The 20,201-nt window shown below is 40.1% G+C and overlaps 1 protein-coding gene across 8 annotated transcripts in view; it reads right to left on the reverse strand.

Annotated features, from left to right (window-relative positions):
* LOC121821165 (uncharacterized) overlaps positions 1-20,201 on the reverse strand; it is a 227,489-nt gene that overhangs the window by 179,264 nt on the left and 28,024 nt on the right. For 2 of the 8 annotated variants that reach the window (XR_013043358.1, XM_076547824.1), the window contains exon 3: positions 9,305-9,436. The exons of 3 other annotated variants lie outside the window; for them this stretch is intronic. The gene's annotated coding sequence lies outside the window, so the exon portion shown is untranslated. Of the gene's footprint in view, positions 1-4,923; positions 5,325-9,304; positions 9,437-20,201 lie in introns of those variants that run through there. 3 more of the 8 variants (XR_013043361.1, XM_076547827.1, XM_076547825.1) reach the window with 2 other exon arrangements.

The raw sequence follows: 20,201 nt of genomic DNA on the forward strand, positions 1-20,201 counted from the left end.
TGTCAGAGATCAATTGATGGGTGAGGAGAGAGTCTGCACGGAAGGAAGACCCAGTTGTGTAACAGAATCCACATGGGTTGAGGAGGGCACCCACATGAATGGGAATTTCTATACAGGGTGGTCTCAATATGGTGCATCAGGGCAACATAATCAATACATGAGAAATGTCCCCCACAAACACATACACACACAGAGTGAGAGAAAAATAAAAAGATAAAAAGTATGATAAAGATTAAAAATAAAAAGAATAGTGGCAATGGTGCACTATGATTTATTGTATAAAACATAAATCTACAGATTTATGTTGATATTAATAAATGTAATTAGAAAATATAAACTTTAGTCAGGAATGGTATTGTTTACATAGTTTCAAAGAATTTTCATATTAACTGTTGGGGGGGGGGCGCTCCAGGGAGGTACTCTTGAGCAGGGAGAAGTGAGAAATATTTAGATAGAAATATAGAGGAGAGAGACAGATAGAAACACAGGATAGCCTTGGGAGGGCCTGGGTCAAAACCCACCAGCCCCTTCTGTCTCTACTAAAGGGCTTTTATAAGAATGCCAAAGGATGGAGCAAAAGACCTCCCCCTAGCATAGCCAAGTGCAGACCATCCCAAACACCTGGTAACCATGCACATGGTCAAGCCATCCCCTAATGCAGCCCTGCTGTGTGAAGCAAACTCAAATCTCACTAGGAAACCTCTGTGGGCTCCCATAATTAACTAAATATGAATTACAAAGGGGGAAAAATAAGGTTTAGTGGACAAGCCTGAATGATACACAGGTCCACTTCAGTTCATTAGAAAAGCAAATCCTCAAAAGTAGCAAGGTAAAGACAGTCAAGGAAGGCTAAAGACAGAGGGGAGCTAACTGACTAAATTCAACATGCATTGCAAACTAGAAATTCTTACTGTAAGGGCGTCTGCTGTGCAGCAAGTTCCTCCTCTGAGGTACACACCCGCATCTTGTGGAGAAGCTTGTTAAAACATAGGATGTTCTAAGATGAGGTGAAGTGTCCTATACTTCAGAGGGGCTCTTCAAGCCCAGAAAGCAAACAACTCAAAGGCTTCAGGAAGTCCCTGAAACTGACCAGATTCACTAACCACCTCTCTTACCAAGCACATTAAACAGTAAATACTGTTGAGAGATGCTCTCAAATAAGCTAAACTGCCCAGAAGACTGTCAGAGCATCTGGGCTGCCTGGAAAAGGCAGAGACCAGCCATACTGCCTGGAAGGGGCTCAGACAATCTGAGCTGCCTGAAAGAGACAGGCTGCAGCCAGGTGAGCTGCCTGCGGTTGTGTGGTGCAGTCCAGGTTTCCAGTTTTTTGAGCTGCAGTGGTCTTTAGTGATACAGCTCTCTTTGAGTTATTTCTGCTCCTGTAGGTAACCCCGCACCCATATTCCTGTAAGCAATCCTAATAAAAGCCATTGGTTCACTATATTGAACTTTGACCCTTGTTCTGGTCTGCCTATCTGATGTGAAGAGATGTTTGTTCACAGATCCACAGTATCATTGTGACAGTTACTGAAACATCAATGGGGATTAAGATAGGTATTAATGTGAAGTTTTATTTTAACAGATGGTTTGTGGTGAGGGGTTGGAGACGTGTGTATGTGTGTGTGTGTGTGTGTGTGTGTGTGTGTATGTGTGTGTATCCATGTATCTATATCTATATCTATCTATCTATCTATCCACACACACTCACACACACACACACACACACACACACATATATATATATATATATATATATATATATATATATATATATATACACACATGCATATATACACACATACACACATATATACCAATATATATATGGATTCTAATCATAATTAAATAAATACCTTGAGGTATGGGGAGTATCCCTAAGTTTTATCCCTATGCAGTGGGTATACTCATCATCACTTTGTATCAACAAAGGGAATATGGAAACCCCTGGGGGCATTTTCTCTTGATTTAACCATATTCAAAGGTGTTGCCTTTCATAACACAGTTGCATGTTTATAGTAAGATTTGCATTAATGTCTAGCGATGACCAGTTTATTTGGAGAATAACCAAATACCCAGAATTTAAGTGTTAACTAATTTATGCAAAATAATAAATCCTTTAAAAATAAACACAATTGTGGAATGCTGACCATTTTCAGTGACATTTTCTATGTATATTAGTGGAAAAACATTATGTTACCATTTACAACAAAAGCATACCTTAATTATAGGTTTGTGTGTGTGTGTGTGTGTGTGAGAGAGAGAGAGAGAGAGAGAGAGAGAGAGAGAGAGAGAGAGAGAGAGAGAGAGAGTTTTCATTTGTTTGTTTTTAAACAAAGTCTCTCTACCTAGCTCTGGCTTTCTTAGAACTCATATGTAGACCACACTGGCTTCCAACTCATAGAGATCCACCTGTCTCTGCCTCTAGAGTGCTGGAATTAAAGGTGTGTACCACCATGCTCTCCCTGCATATTTTCTTGATTGACAATTGGTGTGGGAGGAACCAGCCCACTATGGGTGGGTTCATACCTAGGCTGCGCACTGAGCTATATAACAAAAGCAGATGACCATGAGCCTAGAGTGCGCCACTATGCAGCATTCCTGTATGATCTGTGCCTTGGGTTCCTACACTGACCTTATCCTGGCCTCCCTCCATGATGGAGTGTGGTATGAAATGCAAGCCCAGACCAAAACAAAACAAAAACAAAAACTTTCTTCCTCCAAGTTGCTTTTTGTCAGTGTTTTATCACAGTAACAGAAACCAATCTAGGATACAGCCATTTCAATTTTAGGAAAACCCTATAAAAGCTATATATTTATCTAAAATATCTTTTACGTTAGGTCAATTTCTTCAGAGCATTACAATTTTTTAAATATAATTTTCAATCAATAAATCAATATCTAATAGTTTCTACTATAACAGTAACATTCACTAATGTGGGTATTTCATAATTAATATTAGAAGTGCACACATTAGTTTGGCACCAGGATTCAGTTCTCAGACCTCTACTGATTTCCTACACCGGATTTTTCACAATGTGGCTTGCAAATATTAGTGTGTTCTGATATCAGTTTAGAAGGTTGTAACCAGTATCTTAAAAATGAAATAAAATTAAAAATGTGAGAGCATAACATTTGTGCACTCAGTTTGGGCCTTTGAAAAATTTTAATCAGGAGGTGTGTGTGTGTGTGTGTGTGTGTGTGTGTGTGTGTGTGTGTGTGTGTGTTATAAGGTAACATGCATTTCTTACTGTTGTCCAAAAAGTTTAAAAACATTGCTCTAAGGACTTCATTCCGTGTCATGCTTTTGAATGGCACTGATATGCTAATGATTTGTAAATCAAACTTACATCTTCCCAGGAACTTAATATTGCCAAACTCCAGATCTAGCTCTATCCAGCTGCTGAGCTGATACACAAATTTGGATGCTCATCACGTTCCTCAAACTAATCTGAGCACATCTGAAGCCCAGGTTCTCCCCCTCACATGCCCCACCTGCTCCTCTTGCCCTCTTCTCTGGGACAGCAACTATGTGTTCTCATTCTGCAATCACCTGTGACATCTTTGTCCCTCTGCATATTCATTGAACCACCAGCCCCATCTGTTCAAACTGATCAAGAATCAGACAGTTCACAGAACCCAAACTGCTGCTCTCATCCTGTTGTGACTTGATAGCTCATCCAGATTGCTATGATGGCCTCCTTCTTCCTGTGCATATATCAGACAGAGTGTCTCTTGCCTCTATTTAAAACCCTTTAATGATTCTCTAATATCATGAAAGTAAACCCGCAAGTCCTACCCAATATGCTTTGAGTGTTCTTACTCCACGTACTCCCACGATTATTCCATCATTGTGTTCAGTCCTCTGTGAAAAGGCCACCTTACAATAAGCTCTCTCGGTCACAGCAGGCATGGTCTCTCGTGTCTAGCCAGTGCTCTCCTTACCACCCTTTTCCCTTGGAGATTACACAGCAGGAGAACTAACTGCTTTGCAGATCTTTAACTGCCCAGAGAAACCACAATATCAAAAAGTCATTTTTCTGATATGCTGCTCATCCTGAAACACTCCTTTACTCCCCTGAATAAAATCAGTAGTCTCTTCAAGAGCTGCCTCTTGAGGGAAGTTCTCTGAGAACGTGCTCCTACATGCATAGATGCTGTGATTCCCATTAGGGTTTTAAAAAATAAAAAATGCCTGAGCCATCAAGGAGCTACAGCCTATGTCTAGCTACTACAGTGTGTGTAGTAGATAGAGTGGATACATAGATGGGGAACTGGCCATTTCTAGAGGGGTGCACTAGTGAAGAGAAAGTGTTGGGAAGAGCTTCCGTTCATACAGTAAATATTTGATTGAGTTCATATTGTGTGGCAGGCACTGAGGTGGTATTGGAAGGTCAGAAATGAAATGTGTTAGATGGTGTTACTACTCTCACAGGATTTATGATCTGATGGGAGAGTCAGATAAGCAAGTTTCCACCTCCCTTCACTAGCCCACTCCTCCAGAAATGGCTAGTACCCCATCTGCATATCTACTCTATCTACCTCACTCAGCATACATAGGCTGCAGCTCCTTGATGGCTCAGACATTTGTTTTTGAAACCCTAGTAGGAATCACAGCACCTGCATGTAGGAGCGCGTTCTCAGAGAACTTTTCCCAATGGAAGGTGACAACATGGAGAGGTGGAAACCTGCTTATCTGACTCTCCCATCGGATCATAAATTCTGTGAGAGTAGTAACACTATCTAACACATTTCATTCCTGACTTCCCAATACCACCTCAGTGCCCGCCACGCAATAGGAGCTCAAATATTTACTGAATAAATGAAAAGGGATAAAGCTAACAAGACCATAATAGAGTGGTTTCCTTGAGAACAAAGTCGGAAATAGGACTAGGAAAGTGTTATTTATAACGATATCTTACTCACACTCAGAGGCTGTGAAATTGTCACGTTTCTGTAAGAGGAGATAGAAATGAAGAGTTGAAATGGTTAAAGGAATTTTCTTTAGTCAGTGCATCGATCCTCCCTGTCTCTGTGAAGAAGGAGTAGAGAGGGAAGACAGAGTCGGGGAACATGGGCAACAGAGTTTGTATTCTGTAGAGAAAGCAGTGCTCAACAAAACTGGTTGAACGGTGCTTAACCAAAAACACATGGACAAACTGTCAGCTGGGCTGACTCTAGGGCATGCATTCAGATTAGAAACGAATTTAGTATGAAATATCAAAATTACACTAAATGAAATCTCATTCTCTAAGAAGCTGTTATTCAAGTAATAGGAATAAGCAATGAAGCTGCATGGGAGGCCTGAGTTAGTAGAAGGAAGAGGAGTACATGGCTAGGAGATTTTAGAGAGAGAGAGAGAGAGAGAGAGAGAGAGAGAGAGAGAGAGAGAGAGAGAGAGAGATATGAAATGGGGAAACCACAAAGAAGTAGGAATCAGGAAGAGATTGGAATCCAGGAAGGGCAGACAAACATCCAAAATTTGAGTCAAAAGAGCTTTTAAACAAGAGCAGGAAATGTTCAACAGCTTAGAAACAATATGAACATTATCAAAAGCAAACCCACAGGGCCTTTCTGCAACTTCAGCACCTCCAGCTGCTAAGCCATTTACAGTAAAAATCCAGAAGTAGGGCAGAAGATTACTGTGTGGGAGTTCCAAACCACACCCCAGAGTCAGGGGGATTACCAGGGGTAAGGGCAGGGACCTGTCCAGGGTTTGAAAGTTTTATCAGAGATGGACAGTGGCAAAGTTGGGGGTGGGGCGCTGTGTAGAAAGTTGGAACATGGTCTTCATGGTAGGTGTCTGGAGGAGCTCACTGGAATGTTGAAGGAGCTTGTAAGAATAAATAGGAAGCAAAGGCATTGTGCAGAGAGAAGCTTCATGACCCCATGGCTTATTAGGCAGAAGAGAAGAGAGGGAAGAGGGTATTTTAGAAGCCACACCCTGACACCCTGAGCAAAGACTCTAATGCAGGAATTTTTATGCAAGTGAATGTGTGTGAGTATGCACACATGTGCACAAGAGGTAGAGAGAATATCAGGGGTCTTTAAATTTCACTTTGGTTTTGCTTTGTTTTTCATGTCTATGTATTGTGCACTCACGTTTTGTATGTGCATATGTGCATGTGTGGAAGCCAGGGGAAGGATGTGGGATACTGTAGCTGGAAGTTTTCCTGTATCCCGGCTGGCTGGAGGTCAGGACAAATCTCTCCCATTCATGTCCCCCAAGTAAACACACAGAGGCTTATATTAATTATAACTTCTCAGCCATCAGCCAGAACATCCACAGCAGGATACCCTGCTCTATGGCTCTCGGCCTTATTCCCTGGAGACAGGGTCTCTCATTGAAACTGGAACTGGCCCTTTTTGCTCCAGTAGCCAGCCAGCTATCAATAGTGACCCTCCTGTCACTATCTACTAGAACACAAAAGTTATAGAGGTTATGCCTGGCTTTAAATCAATCAATCAAACAACAACAACATGGGTAACGATGGGCACTGGAGATCCGTAATCAGTTCCTCAGGGTTGTACGAAAAGTTTTCTTAGCTCCCGAGTCTGTTCCACAGCCCTGTTATTCAGATTTGTATAAAGAAATAAGAGGAGACAGGGTTGGAGACATACCTCTCATAGATCACAGCATCATTTTAAGACTGGATAGAGGGGGTCGGGGAGATGACTCAGTCAGTAAAGTACTTGCTATGGCAGCATGAGAACCCAAGTTTGTTCCCTCAGTACCCACATAAAAAATCTGGGTAAGACAGTACACACATGTAATCCTCAGGTTGTGGAGGCAGAGACAGGAGAATCCCTGGGAGTGATCCCAGGTTCAGTGAGAGACCCTGTCTAAAACTTAAGGTGGAAATCAACTGTAGAAGTCACCTGACATCAACCTCTAGCCTCTGCATGCATGCATACATACATGTGCATACATTTGAACATGTACAATTTTACATATGTCCCACACACACACATTAAAAAAAAAAAACACTAGGTGGAATCCTATAAAACCTCCAGTTCCCCAGGGGACCAGTGAATTTATGTGAATTGATGAAGGTAGTATGAAAACATGAACCGCAGAACATCATTTTCTGTTATGAAACTATGATCAAGGTAAAGATAAAGTTTATTATTAGAACCTTTCTGTAAAAGTACAAAGCCTCCCTCTGCCTCCTCTCTATTTCTCTTTCCCCCTCCCTCCTGCCATCCTCTTCCTTTCTTCTTCCCTCCCTCCCTTCCTTTCTTCGTTCCTTCCTTCCTCCATTGCTCCTTACTAAATACTAGCTGTATGCTAAGAGCATAATGAATGAACATGGCTGACATGATTGGCGTTTTCAGGGATCTTAGGGGTAAAAGCAAGAGAGAACCAGGGCACCAGGGGAGGGTCAGGCTGCTGTGGTCAAGTCCAGTGAGCTCGATTTGGTCCTTTCCTTTTTTTTTCCAAGCAAGAAGCCGCTCAGCTCTTGGTTTTCCACTTCCTCTCTGCTTCCTGAGTGTGTTAGACAACTTTCTATGAAACAGCTGAACTTAACAAGAACTTAAGTAACGCAAATAGTTTATAGGTTAGTAAACATTGTGACAAAACTTAAAAAAAAAAAAAAGGTTCCCACTCTGTAGTAGAGATGCAATTTAAAACAAATATGAAACACTATTGCATATTTATTGAATTAGTTTAAAATGTTCACTTGACATAGCTATGAATAAAATAATGAATTAGTTTTCCACTTCAGAGAGCCACTTGAGATATAATTATAATCATAGTGATTTTCATACCTCTCATTTTGTCCATGCATCTAAATATAAATAAAGGAATAAATAAATAAAATCATGGAGAAAGAGCAGAAATAACACTGTTTGTAAAAGTTGAGAGAACCAGCAACTCCCACAATAAATTAATATAACTGACAGGGCTTGTCAGCTTCCCCAGCATTCCCTCAGACTCCTAGCCAACATTCAGTCCTCACTTTCAGCTCTTCGAATCCATCTTCCAAACAGAGCCCAAAGGAGGAAAATTCGATGCACTCAATTATGGAATCATTTTTCTAACATCAGTCAAAATAGGGAGGCCAGGATGTTCCCTCTATACAAATGAACTCATCACAGATTGATTCATTTAAATGAGACTCTCTTTTCCCATGCCCCACCTGAGTTTTATATCATTTTATTAGTTTATATTTTATCTTTTGAGGTTATAATTTGATTATATCATCTCCCCTCCCATTTCCTCCCTCTTAATCTTCCCATATATCCCTCCTTGCTCTCTTTCAAATTCATGGCCCCTTTTTTTCATTTGTTCCATACACGTATGTATATGTGTATACATATGTATTTCTAAACACATAACTACAATCTGATTGGTCTGTATGTTACTTATACACATATGTTTTGGGGGCCCATCATTTGGTATTGGATAATTAGTTGGTGTGCTCTTCCCTGGGGAAGACTATTTCTCCTACTCTATTTTATAAGCATTCTAGGAAGAGAAATAGAGCCTACAGAATGATCTTTTGAAATGTCTCCATTTAAATTATTAAAGAGATAAAAATGAAATAGGATTTAGTATTGAGCACAATTTCAGCATGAGCAGCTCCTGGTGAGAGTTACCAGGTCTTGCACGTGGTATGCAGGGCCTGCCTGGGATCTGCTTTCCTGGGGTTCTTTTGCAGATAATACTTTAGAGGAAGGTAATAGGTGCTCTGTGTTTTCAAATGGGTTCAAATCCAATTATCATTAGGGAAAAGAGGCCGGGGGGGGGGGGATAATGCTGTCCATAGGATTTTGCATTCTGTGCATTTCCCAGATGGGACTGGAGCAGTTCTAAAGACTGACAAGGGCATTCTGTTTTCTAGAAGCATCCAGAGTGTTAGCACTGTACAGAAGTCACTTAAGGAAGCACTAAGATTTTTTTAAAGTTTTAAAGAAAATTGTTTATAAGCTTTAATATATATACATATGCATTATATTTATGTATATTATAGTCACCTGATATATATTGTATTTACACTATAAATATATATACATTACATTTTATTGTCTATTATTTCCAAGTATTTAACATTACTATCACTTGAAATATCTATATAGCTATAATTTTGAAATATCATGGCATATACAACCATTCTTACTTTGATTCAATGAATGTTCATTATTACTGCATAAAATCGAGATTCTCAACTCTTTCAAAACGTTCTCAGGAAAGAATAGCATTTCCACTCGTACTGAAATACACACAATAAATTACAAGGCTAGACAAGAGGTCAAATGATGTTATGTGTAAAAAAAATTTCAAGCTGAGCATAATGGCACACACCTTTAATCCCAGTACTTGGCAAGGGGTAAGAGGGTGGTGGGGTGGGTGGGGGGGCTGGGCACATCTCTGAGTTTGAGGTCAGCCTGGACTAGTGAGTTTCAGAACAGCCAGAGGTACATAGTGAGATCCTGTCTGAAAAGAACATCAACAAAAAATTTTAGTTGTAATATTCTCTACAGAGAAAAACAACAACAACCTTTGCTTGGAGATTCTGGAATCAGTTTTGGAGAAGACACAATCTTTGTCTTCTCCTTTCACCCACGGGCTCAATCCTTCAGCACATCTTACAGGTGCCACCTTCAAAATCTAAAATAGAGGACATCAGAGTGTTTCCCATGTGCATGGCCACTACAGTGCCACAGGAGCTCCAGCTTGCCTTCTCCTCACAGTATCCCTAGAGGTGGGTATCAACACCCAATTACAGATCTGCTCCTCCATCTTACCCTAAGTGCCAATCACCAGACTCCCTTTCCTTTCCAACAGGACTCCACACCATCCAGTTCCCTCTCTACCTAGAAGGACACTCTGGGTTCATCTCATGGTGTTCCCATCATATCTATTAGACCTTAGTGTTGGCGTCCCTTTTCAGGTAGCCCTTCCCTGGCCTTGTTGCCTAAGTCTCTTCACCCTTCACTCTCACAGCCTTAGAATCTTGCCTCTGCGATACCTCTATTTATTCCTCCATTATCACATTGTCCCCACCCTATTTAATCTCCCTGAAGGACTGGTGTAATCTACCCCTGTTCTCCAGGAATCTAGCAGTTTCTAGGTTAGGGTTAGGGTTAGTGTTAAGTACTTCTGGGATGTATTAATAAGTGGGGGGGGGGGAGCTTTCATAAGTAATGTATTAAACTGAAGTCTTGCATGTCAGCCTGGCTTATCAGCTGTTTTGGGCTTAGTATGATTGGGGAAAAAAAGTGGAAAGCCAAGAAATACACCAGGAAATAATGCCATCAAGGCTTCACTGTGTGCTGTCACAGGACAAAGACAATGAATGTTGGCTGCTGAGAGCTTCAGGATTTGCCAGGTTATTGACATATTTTAGAAGGTGTGAGGGAGAATAGGAGAAAAGGAAGGGAGAATGGAAAGAAGGCAGGGGAAAGGGAGAGGGAACAGAGAAGGAAATGCTACTGGTTATCAACCATACACTGCTTAAATGCACTTTGTGTATGTACTCAATTGCTTACTACGACAGTTCACGATGGTGTCTATGGCAGCATAATTAACTATCCTCAAACTTAAAATCCAAAGCAGCTTGTGCCTCACAACTATGTAGTTCAGGGATCTGGGCACCTGGGCTGGGATATCTGCCTCTTCTTCATGGAGCAGATTTGGTTTCCATCGGGCAGTTCAACAGGTTGGAGAGGTCAGGATGGCCTCCTTTGCATCCCAGCTACCATGCCAGTGATGGTTGTAAGGCAGCATCTGAGCCTATCTTCCTCTCCCCATCCACTCAGAATCTCCAGAGGTAGCTGGAGTTCTCAGACGAAAGCTCAAAGCTCCACCCTAAGGAATAATCTGCTTAGTTACCTTAAAGCTAGGTGCAAAGCTGGCATGCCATTGCCTCTGAAACATGCTCTTGGTCAAAGCAATTGTGCCACAGAACCAGATTTAAAATGAGGAGAAATAGATGGCAGCTCTTGATTGGAAAAATTGCAAAGAATATATGGCTGTCTTCAATCTGCCATAATGAAATGACTCAAGGCAAAAAGATACTGGTGTCTTTGGTTTTCAAGATGATTTTTTTATACTTATTAGTGTGTGTGTACATATATGTGTGTGCATGCATGAAATTTAGTTTTAAGAGATCAAGGTCATATTTTTGGTTGTGGGACCTTGGAGAAATCATATTACCTTACTGAGGCTCTTTAACTATGAAATAAGGATATATACTAAGTAATAAATAATTCCTCTCATATCTGTGATTCAGAATCTTATTTGTTTATTTTTTATTTTCTATTTATTTATTTATTTGGTTTTGGTTTTGGTTTTCTGAGACAGGGTTTCTCTGTGTAGCCCTGGCTGTCTTAGAACTCATTCTGTAGATCAGGCTGGCCTTGAACTCACAGAGATCTGCCTGCCTCTGCCTCCCGAGTGCTGGGATTAAAGGTGTGCGTCAACACCACCTGGCTCTATGGTTCAGAATCTTAATGATGCTTTTGCCAACTCACATTTTCTATGAGACAGATTCTCCTGGTTCTGGTTCCATAGAGCAGTCTTGTCATCTGCTCCAGGTTGGAACATAGCCATCCTTACAGAAGGAAGACTCTTCTGGTTCCCCCTCCATAGCGCGCGCGCACACACGCACACACACACACACACACACACACACACACACACACACCATACACAGAGAGAGAGAGACAGAGACAGAGAGAGAGACAGAGAGAGAGAGAGAGAGAGAGAGAGAGAGAGAGAGAAAGAGAGAGAGAGAGAGAGAGAGAGAGAGAGAGAGAGAGAGAGAGAGAGAGAGAGAGAGAGAGAGAGAGAGAGAGATTGTTTTTCGGGGGCACCAGAAGTAAATGTTCTCAAGAATACATGGCATGTGTAGCCTTCTCATTATCTCAGAGAACACATTCCACACAAATCATGCTGGGTTTTCTTGCTTTGCCTTGCAGGAGGTAACTTTGGAGAACCAAACTATCACAGATAAACAGCACCAAACTTTCGTTTTCCAAGGTAGTCACCACAACAAATGCGTATTCTTGTCCTGGGCTTCGAAGAGCTCCCCTCACTTCCTGTTACTGGCTAAGAGTGGGTTTGGGTTTGACACGCCTTCTCTCTCACTCACAGCCGTGAAGGTAAAGGGTACAAATAGAGAAAGTAAGACTCACAAAGCCATGACTCATTTTCGCATCCTCTGGGTTTTGATCAAATGCCAAGAGATGGCAGGAGATAAATGAGTCTTGGGGTATATGGAAATCAGTAACACCATGGGTGATAATTCAAGTTTCATTATTAATTTTCTTCTTCACAAAACTGTAATGAATTTTAGCACAGCAGGCAAAGAATGCAGTCCTGAGAATTCCTGGGAATAAATAGAAGTTTCCTTCCCAGCAGCATTTTGACAGAGACACTAGTGATTTACTGACACACGTGTCATGTTGGAGGCAAGGAAAGAATTGTTCACCACAAAAACCTGGGGTATCAGATCACCTGTGGCAAAGGAATACTATTTATCTAAGAATGTACAAAAGGAGTTTTCTCTTTTAAGGTGCATTTGATTCTTTCCTTCAAAGAGAAAGAAGAAAACATTTCCTAAATAGAAGTATTGAATGTCTCTGGAACTTAACTAGGATACAGAACTGGAAGAGTTGGGGAAGAATCTAGGCTCTCTTTTATATTTTGTTCACTATTAAATTATTTTTAGAGCCATGGTCTCATGTAACCTAAGCTGGCCTGGAATTTGCTCTGTATGTGAGGATGACCTTGAATTTCTGATCTTTTTGCTTCAACCTCTCAAGTGCTAGGGTTAGTGGTGTGCACCACCCTGATCCAGTTGTGATACTGGGGATCAAACCCAATGTTTCGTGCATGCTAGGCAAGAACTTTGCCAACTATATCCTCAGCTGCTACCTCTTTCAACAGAAGATCAAACTATGGTTCAAGATAATGAGCTGCCCAAGACAACAAATCTAAAAATAGCCATTCATAAACCAATCAGTATCTTCTTAGTTTCTTCATCAAATCCTTTCCAGCACCATCATGCCCCTGACAGTGATGCTTTAAAGATGTCTTAATCTCTATCCCTGTGGACCATGATGGTTTGGGATGAAGTTGAAGATGAAAAAACAATCATCCTTTATATGCATAGTGTTTGGAATATATCATGTATTTAGTGAGATCTGTGAAATCAATATATAAAAATGAATCTTGAACAAAAAATAAGATTTATCAACATGTAAAGAAAACCCAAATCAACCAAGCAAACAAAATTCTTAAGAATAGTACCAAGTGGTAAACTAGTCTCTTTGTAGTTCTTGGAGTAAATCTTGCCTCCTCAAAAAATAAGTCCCACATGTACTGAGACTATTTAATTGTGTTTCCCTCCTTGACACCAGAATGCTAGAAATGCTATTACAAAGAATGCATTTGTGCCCAAAACCAAAACATATAATATGAAAATTCTTTTTATGTTGCCTCTGGAGTATTGAGCTGTGGCAAATGGAGATCTTTTTGTTATTGAAATACAATTGAAATTATATCTCAGCCCCACTGAAATATAATTCACATACAATATAACTGAGTCATCCGAAGTCTATAATTTAGTGATTCACCATTTTTCCAATACATTTTAAAATATCTTCATACTCTAAGAAACCTCATCTCCTTTCATCGCTGTCTGTCTCCTCTTCCACTCCACCCTGTTCACCAACCTCTGGCAACCACTCACTGTTTTGTCTCTGTAGACGGGGATTTTTCACACACTGTTTAGTCCTTTGTGTCTCGCTCTACTACACTAGCAACGTTTAGATGGTTGCTTTCAGGATTCATTCATGTGGGCCGCTGAAATGGCTCATTGGGTAAAAACATCTGTCACCAAGCCTTACCATCTGAGTTTGATTCCCTGGACACACGTGGTGGAAAGAGAGAATTGACTCCAAAAAGTTGTCCTCTGACCTCCACTTGCACACTGTGGTACACGTGTACATACACACAGGCGTACACACAACCCAAATAAAATTTAATGTAAAAAAGATTCATCTAGCCGGGCGGTGGTGGCGCACGCCTTTAATCCCAGCACTTGGGAGGCAGAGCCAGGTGGATCTCTGTGAGTTCGAGGCCAGCCTGGACTACCAAGTGAGTCCCAGGAAAGGCACAAAGCTACACAGAGAAACCCTGTCTCGAAAAACCAAAAAAAAAAAAAAAAAAAAAAGATTCATCTATGCTATTACATGTACCACTACCTAGTTCCCTTTTATGGCAAATAATATTCTGAAATATATATACATATTTCATAATATATATTATATATATAATTTTATTCACACATTTATCAGTTTAGGAGTTTGGGTTGATTTTGGCTTTTATCAGTAATGATAATATAGACATTCATGGACGTATTTTTGTGATGATATATTTTTTTGTTTCTCTTGATTACATATCTATAAATCCTGGGTCATTAACAAATGTAGTTTCATGTGTAAATATACAAATTAAGAGAACTGGGACACAGTAATTTAAAGAAGATTGTTCTATTGGATACCACTGCCAAGCCTAAAGAGGGACTTTCTCATCTTTCTTGAACTGGCTAAGGCCAGGGACAATGTCTACCATCCCCCTGTTATAGATAGCTCTTACTGGAGAGAACTGTCCCTATTGTAGACAGATATATTTGTCCCTATTTACACATGTGTACCATTTTCTCATACACTTCTTGCATACAATGAATCTATGGAATGGTTCTGAAAATACATATTTAATGCTGAGAAAACTATAAAATGCAATATGCATATACATATATACAACACACCTGTTAGACTTCCTCAGACAGTCCTCCAAGAGACCTGAACAATCTGGTTAATATCAAAAAACTTATATTCTAAAGTTTCAAACAGAATGATTAATCACTACAATGAACAGATTGTGTTTGAAGTCATGGTTATGAAGCAGTAGAGATATGATTTATGAGCTATGCTTCATACTACACTAAAATGTTGTTCATATTCAAAGTAAACTCAGTGTTTGCATTTCCTATAAAAAAAAATCTAGAAGTTGGCGTATTTTTGTTCTGAAATTGTAGTGGGATTTATAGTGTATATATCTTTGCCTTCAAGAGTAATGTGGTCATGTGTTTGACTTAAGTTGTATTTGATAGCTGCATAGCCTGCACTTGACATATAGCATTGTTTGTCTGGCAAAATGTGAGTACCTCATAATGGTCTGCTGTATGACACCGTTTCCAGGAACTGACTGTGGTGCTCGGTGGGGACTTTCTGCACCACGGTGTTGGGCTGCACCTCGCCTGTTCTCATCCGTTGTCTTGAAGATGATTCTCCAGATGTGTTACTGAGGTAGCTAGACTGGCAGGAATGTGGTATGGTGACCCTGGGGATGCCAGACAAGATTCTCACTGAACTGTCTCACCAAAAAGTACCTGCTGGTGACAAGTATGTTCTTTGTGTCTCTACTTTCAGAGAGAAATTCAAAACCTTTGTGAACAGTTATTTTCCAGGCTATTTGAGTCTTTCAAGGCCGTTATGCTTAAAGCTTGATAACACAGCTGTAAAGTCAGGAACTTTCCCTTGCATTATATCAATGCCCCAATTGTCAAGCTGAGCCATCTCGTTTTTTTAGAAAATAAAATCTTTATTGATAAATAATACTCACAATATTCAATGTGCCTATTTATACCATCTGATGGGTTTTAGTATACCATATTCATAGGCTTATAAAGTCAGTGCCACTTTCAATTTTAATGCCTGGCACCATGATTAGAGCCAAGAACGTGAGGCTAGATAGGTTATAAGCCTCAGGGAAGGACCTACTACTATTGTCTTGCTAAATTGACATAGCAAGCATAAACTGCCCTCTAAGTTCATATCTTTATATGATAGATATAAAGATCAGTGCATAGATCAGTGCATCCATCACCTCCCTTCAGAGAAGCTTCCACTTGCGATGGATAGAAATTAACACAGAAACCACAAGTGGTCATTATGGAGTGTTCAGTCCTGAATTTTATAACATATTTTTTTACAATTTTATACATGTATAAAACATATTGTGATTGTACCTCTCACCCCAGTACCCTCTTATCTCTCTCCCACTCCTGATGACCCCTCTTTTGTCCCAATTAGTCCCCATCCTATTTTTATGGATTATTTTTTTGTGTAAGTTCTGTTGTGGTAGTCACAGCCATGAGCGTTCATAATCACAATGGCCATGACATATCGAGAAGACAGTATTTCACAATATTCCTCCTATCTTCTGAGTCTTGCAGTCTTCCCACACTCTCTTCTGCAGTGTTTCATTCCTTAAGCCTTGGACAGTATGACATAGACATCGCCTTTAGGGCTGAGCACGTAACAGTCACTTGTTCTTAGAACTTTGGCCAGTTAACATGTCTGCATTTACCTCAGCCCACTGTAAAATGGAGTTTCTCTGGTCAAGGCTGAGACAGCACTAGTCTATGACCATAAACATAAATATGTAGAAGGCAGTTTGATGACATGTCCATTTAGCAAACATCAGAAGTAGATTTCCCTAGGTCTTGTGAGCACCCTAGCCATGGTTATAGACAGACAGATTTGACATTTGTAAACTCCTCAGAGGGAGGCCAGATCTCCCCATTTCTGTTCAGCCATGCTAAAGTCGGGGGCCAGGTGTTGAAATGTGTTCTGTGTTTTCATAGATTCTATATTTGTCTGCAGAGCTTCTATTAATCACAGCTCCTAATTAACAGCTGGAGTTGTCTATACCTCTTCTGGAAAGCAGCCTTTAAAAGTGCACCATAGAAGTCACATTCAAAAGTAGCTAAGCCTGAGTCCATATTCCGCCACCTCTTATAGCTAACTATCACATTCAGGGCCAATATCCCCCTTTAATTAAATCACCAGGGCCATAAGACAAGCAACTAGAGACTACCAGGCTCAAGACTAACCCTTACCCAAGCTAGTCAGTACTGATCTGTTGACTCTGACCTACTTTACTGATTCCTCAGAAAATATAATGAGGCCTGTTTTCCTCTTGCTTCTAATTATGCTTGTTGACTGACTTGGATGCCATAAGGTCCTTGCGATGAGTCATGCCTCTTACTTCTAGGAAAATTGTGAGAAACACTAACCTTTCCTTTTTAATGGCATTGGTCCCTTTGTGTTGACACTAACCAGCCAGCTTTATAAACCAAGACTTCGATACCATTGATATTTGACTTTATAAGAAGAAGGATCCTTGGTGACCAACATTAGATTTTTGGTAGATGATAAACCTTTGCTTTGCTCAACAACTGAAACTTGGGGAGGTGTTACTTTGTTACTATAACTTATTGAACCTCACTTTTCAGGATTTTTTTAATAATGAGAGAAGGAGATGAATGTGAAGCATGCAATGCTCATGGTACAAAATAGCTACTCAAAAACTAGTCATTCCTGGGCACTTGCCTTGCAAGTATGAGTTTGGTTCCTAGAACCTATATACAAATACCAAGTGCAGTGTCATACATTTGCGGTGGGTAGTACTGAGGGAGAAGAGACTCCTTGGCACTCACTGCTTAGCAAATCTAGCCTAATTGGTGAGCTGCAGGCCAACAAGACTGTTTCAAAGCAGGTGGACAATGGGGACAGGTAGATCATGGGGATGACACCTGAGGCTGTCTCCCAGCCTGCATACACCTGCACATAGACATATACATGTCCATAAAAAGAGTAATTATTACGATAATTAAGATTCACAGCTACTGAAATTAATCTTTGTAAATAAAGCAAATGTAATCTGCCTATGTACTATCCCATCAAGTGAAAACACTAACCAGATTTTTTCCATTGAGTATGAAGGAGACAGTCAAGATAATCTGGCCTGCAACAGAGATTGGTACATACAGAAATACACTTTGGCAGTTTGCTCAAAGTCACAGGGAGTTGCCCTTTGGAAAGGCCAGAGACAAGGCTAACAATAACTACTTGTTGGGAGGGGCACTGTACCAGACAGACAGAAAATATCGGTGACTTTACCAGGGAATCCATAGTCAAAAGGCAAGCACAAATGTTTTAAATTACAGTTATTGCTTTGATGTCCATTTTTTCCCCCATAAGACAGGGCACTCTTTGGCAGACAGACAGAAAATGTTGGTGACTTTACTAGGGAATCAATAACCAAAAGACAAGCACAAATGTTTTAAATTACAGTTATTGTTTGATGTCCATTTTCCCCATAAGACATGGCACTCTGTGGCAGACAGATGTTGGTGACTTAACTAGGGAATCCATAATCAAAAGACAAGCACAAATGTTTTAAATTACAGTTAGTGATCTGATGGCCATTATTCCCCCATAAGACAATCTACACAGCCAGGAAGCAGCAGAATTTATTCATTAGGAAGTAGTTAATGATGCGTAACAGGCTACTTAATTTGTGTAACTCTTCATGGTTTAAACACCCAGCATACACAACATCCCAACAAGAGCCATCTGAAGTACTCAGAGAAGCCTTGTGCTAGTAACAGGGAGAAACAGTGGCCTGAACACAATTGCAATTCTGTTCGGCGCGATTTTCTGTCATTTGTCTGAGCTCTGTGGACCTCTGTGCCGAATTGGGCCAAATAGCAAGTGGGAAAACAAGACTCACATATGAAACATGAAGAATGTACGCCTGGGGCTTATTCTCTCTCAAAGTGGAACCTATGGGTTGGAAAGAAAATACACTCCTTATGCTTTCTTCACTAGTGAGCATGGTTTTTGTCTTGCCAATCTGCATTTACTCTTAGAGATGACAGATAAATTTAATCATCCAGTTGGGACCACAGAACCTCCTCATAATCAAATGCCTTATTTTCTATTAATTTTCTGATTATAATTTGATTTCCTTCCTCATTTGTTTTTTTCTACCTGGGTGGGGGAAAACTAACCAATCAAAACAAATTGTAATATCATGAATTAAAACTTAATATGTTGACTTTCTGTTTACTAGATCAGTTGATTATGAACATGATTTTTAAAGACCAAAACATAAATCAAAGTCAGTGAACTATGACTATGCTAATAAAACTCAGGGGGCGTGTTTAGACATTGATGACCACTTCTCAGAAACACCACTGTGTTTTTCTGGTGGAACCACCACATGATATTGCTGGACGATTATGACATTTATTAAGGTTTTAGTGTATTCCAAAAGTAGTTCTTCACCATGACGTAATTCTTATGAATTATGTTTTCCACATGTCATAGATAAGAAAGCAGAGGAACATAATCATTAACTTCACTAACCTATGATATGACAAAAACACAATTTTAACCCACACAGTGAGACATCAGAGTCAGCTTTCATGATCACTATACTAACCTGTTTTCATCCTGTCTCACAAGGATCATAAAATCTCAGCATCTTTCCCCAACCTCTGTGTGTGTGTGTGTGTGTGTGTGTGAATTTAGTTTAAAAGCATTAATAGATCTAAAGTGCCAAGAACCAGAATAATTTATATAACCAAATAAGTAAGTAAATAAACACTAGATGCCCAAGTTTCAATAGGTGACATCTCTCTCTTGTGTGGCTGAGGATGCTGCCTGTGGTTTACAGATTAAACTATGGATATGCTGGGTCCTTAAAGACACACTGCAGCTAACACCTCCTCAGATTTGCTGCTTCTGGCTCTAAGAATAGACCGATGCAGAGCTGAAGCTGAATGAGGCTAGGAAGGAGTCAGGGGACAGTTTACTTTGGTTGGTGCTTAGGCAAAGGAAACAGGTGGACTTAACAAATACCTCCATGTGGCTTAGCAGAAAAACTTTCATAGAATACAGATGTGCTTTGCATTATCTGGATCTCTCTGGGTATATCTAGAATGTGGAAATTTTCAGTTCTGGATTGCTAACCAAAATATATTCAAACTACCCACATAGCAAACACAGCAAGAATAGCACCATTTTGCAAATAGGAAAATTGATTAACCATGGAATGAACATCTGTGTATCTATGCCTATGAAAAAGGCAGGGTGGCCCTACGGACAGTTCTTCAAGGTGTTTCCTGTAACCTTTGTAGTCTTCTCCATATATGACTGGACTGTCTAGTGAATTATCCTAGTGTCATTAGATCGGTTGCTTGTCCATCCTTTCTGTGTGCAGTCATGAGATACAAAACATTTCCATGAGGTGTAAGGCACCCATGCCTCCAGTCTCAGCACAAAACAAAGAAGCCATCTTGCTAGTATTTTAAAGACGTATTTAGCAATATACTCAATGT

Source organism: Peromyscus maniculatus, chromosome 11 (genome assembly GCF_049852395.1).
Source record: "Peromyscus maniculatus bairdii isolate BWxNUB_F1_BW_parent chromosome 11, HU_Pman_BW_mat_3.1, whole genome shotgun sequence".
NCBI lineage: Eukaryota > Metazoa > Chordata > Mammalia > Rodentia > Cricetidae > Peromyscus > Peromyscus maniculatus.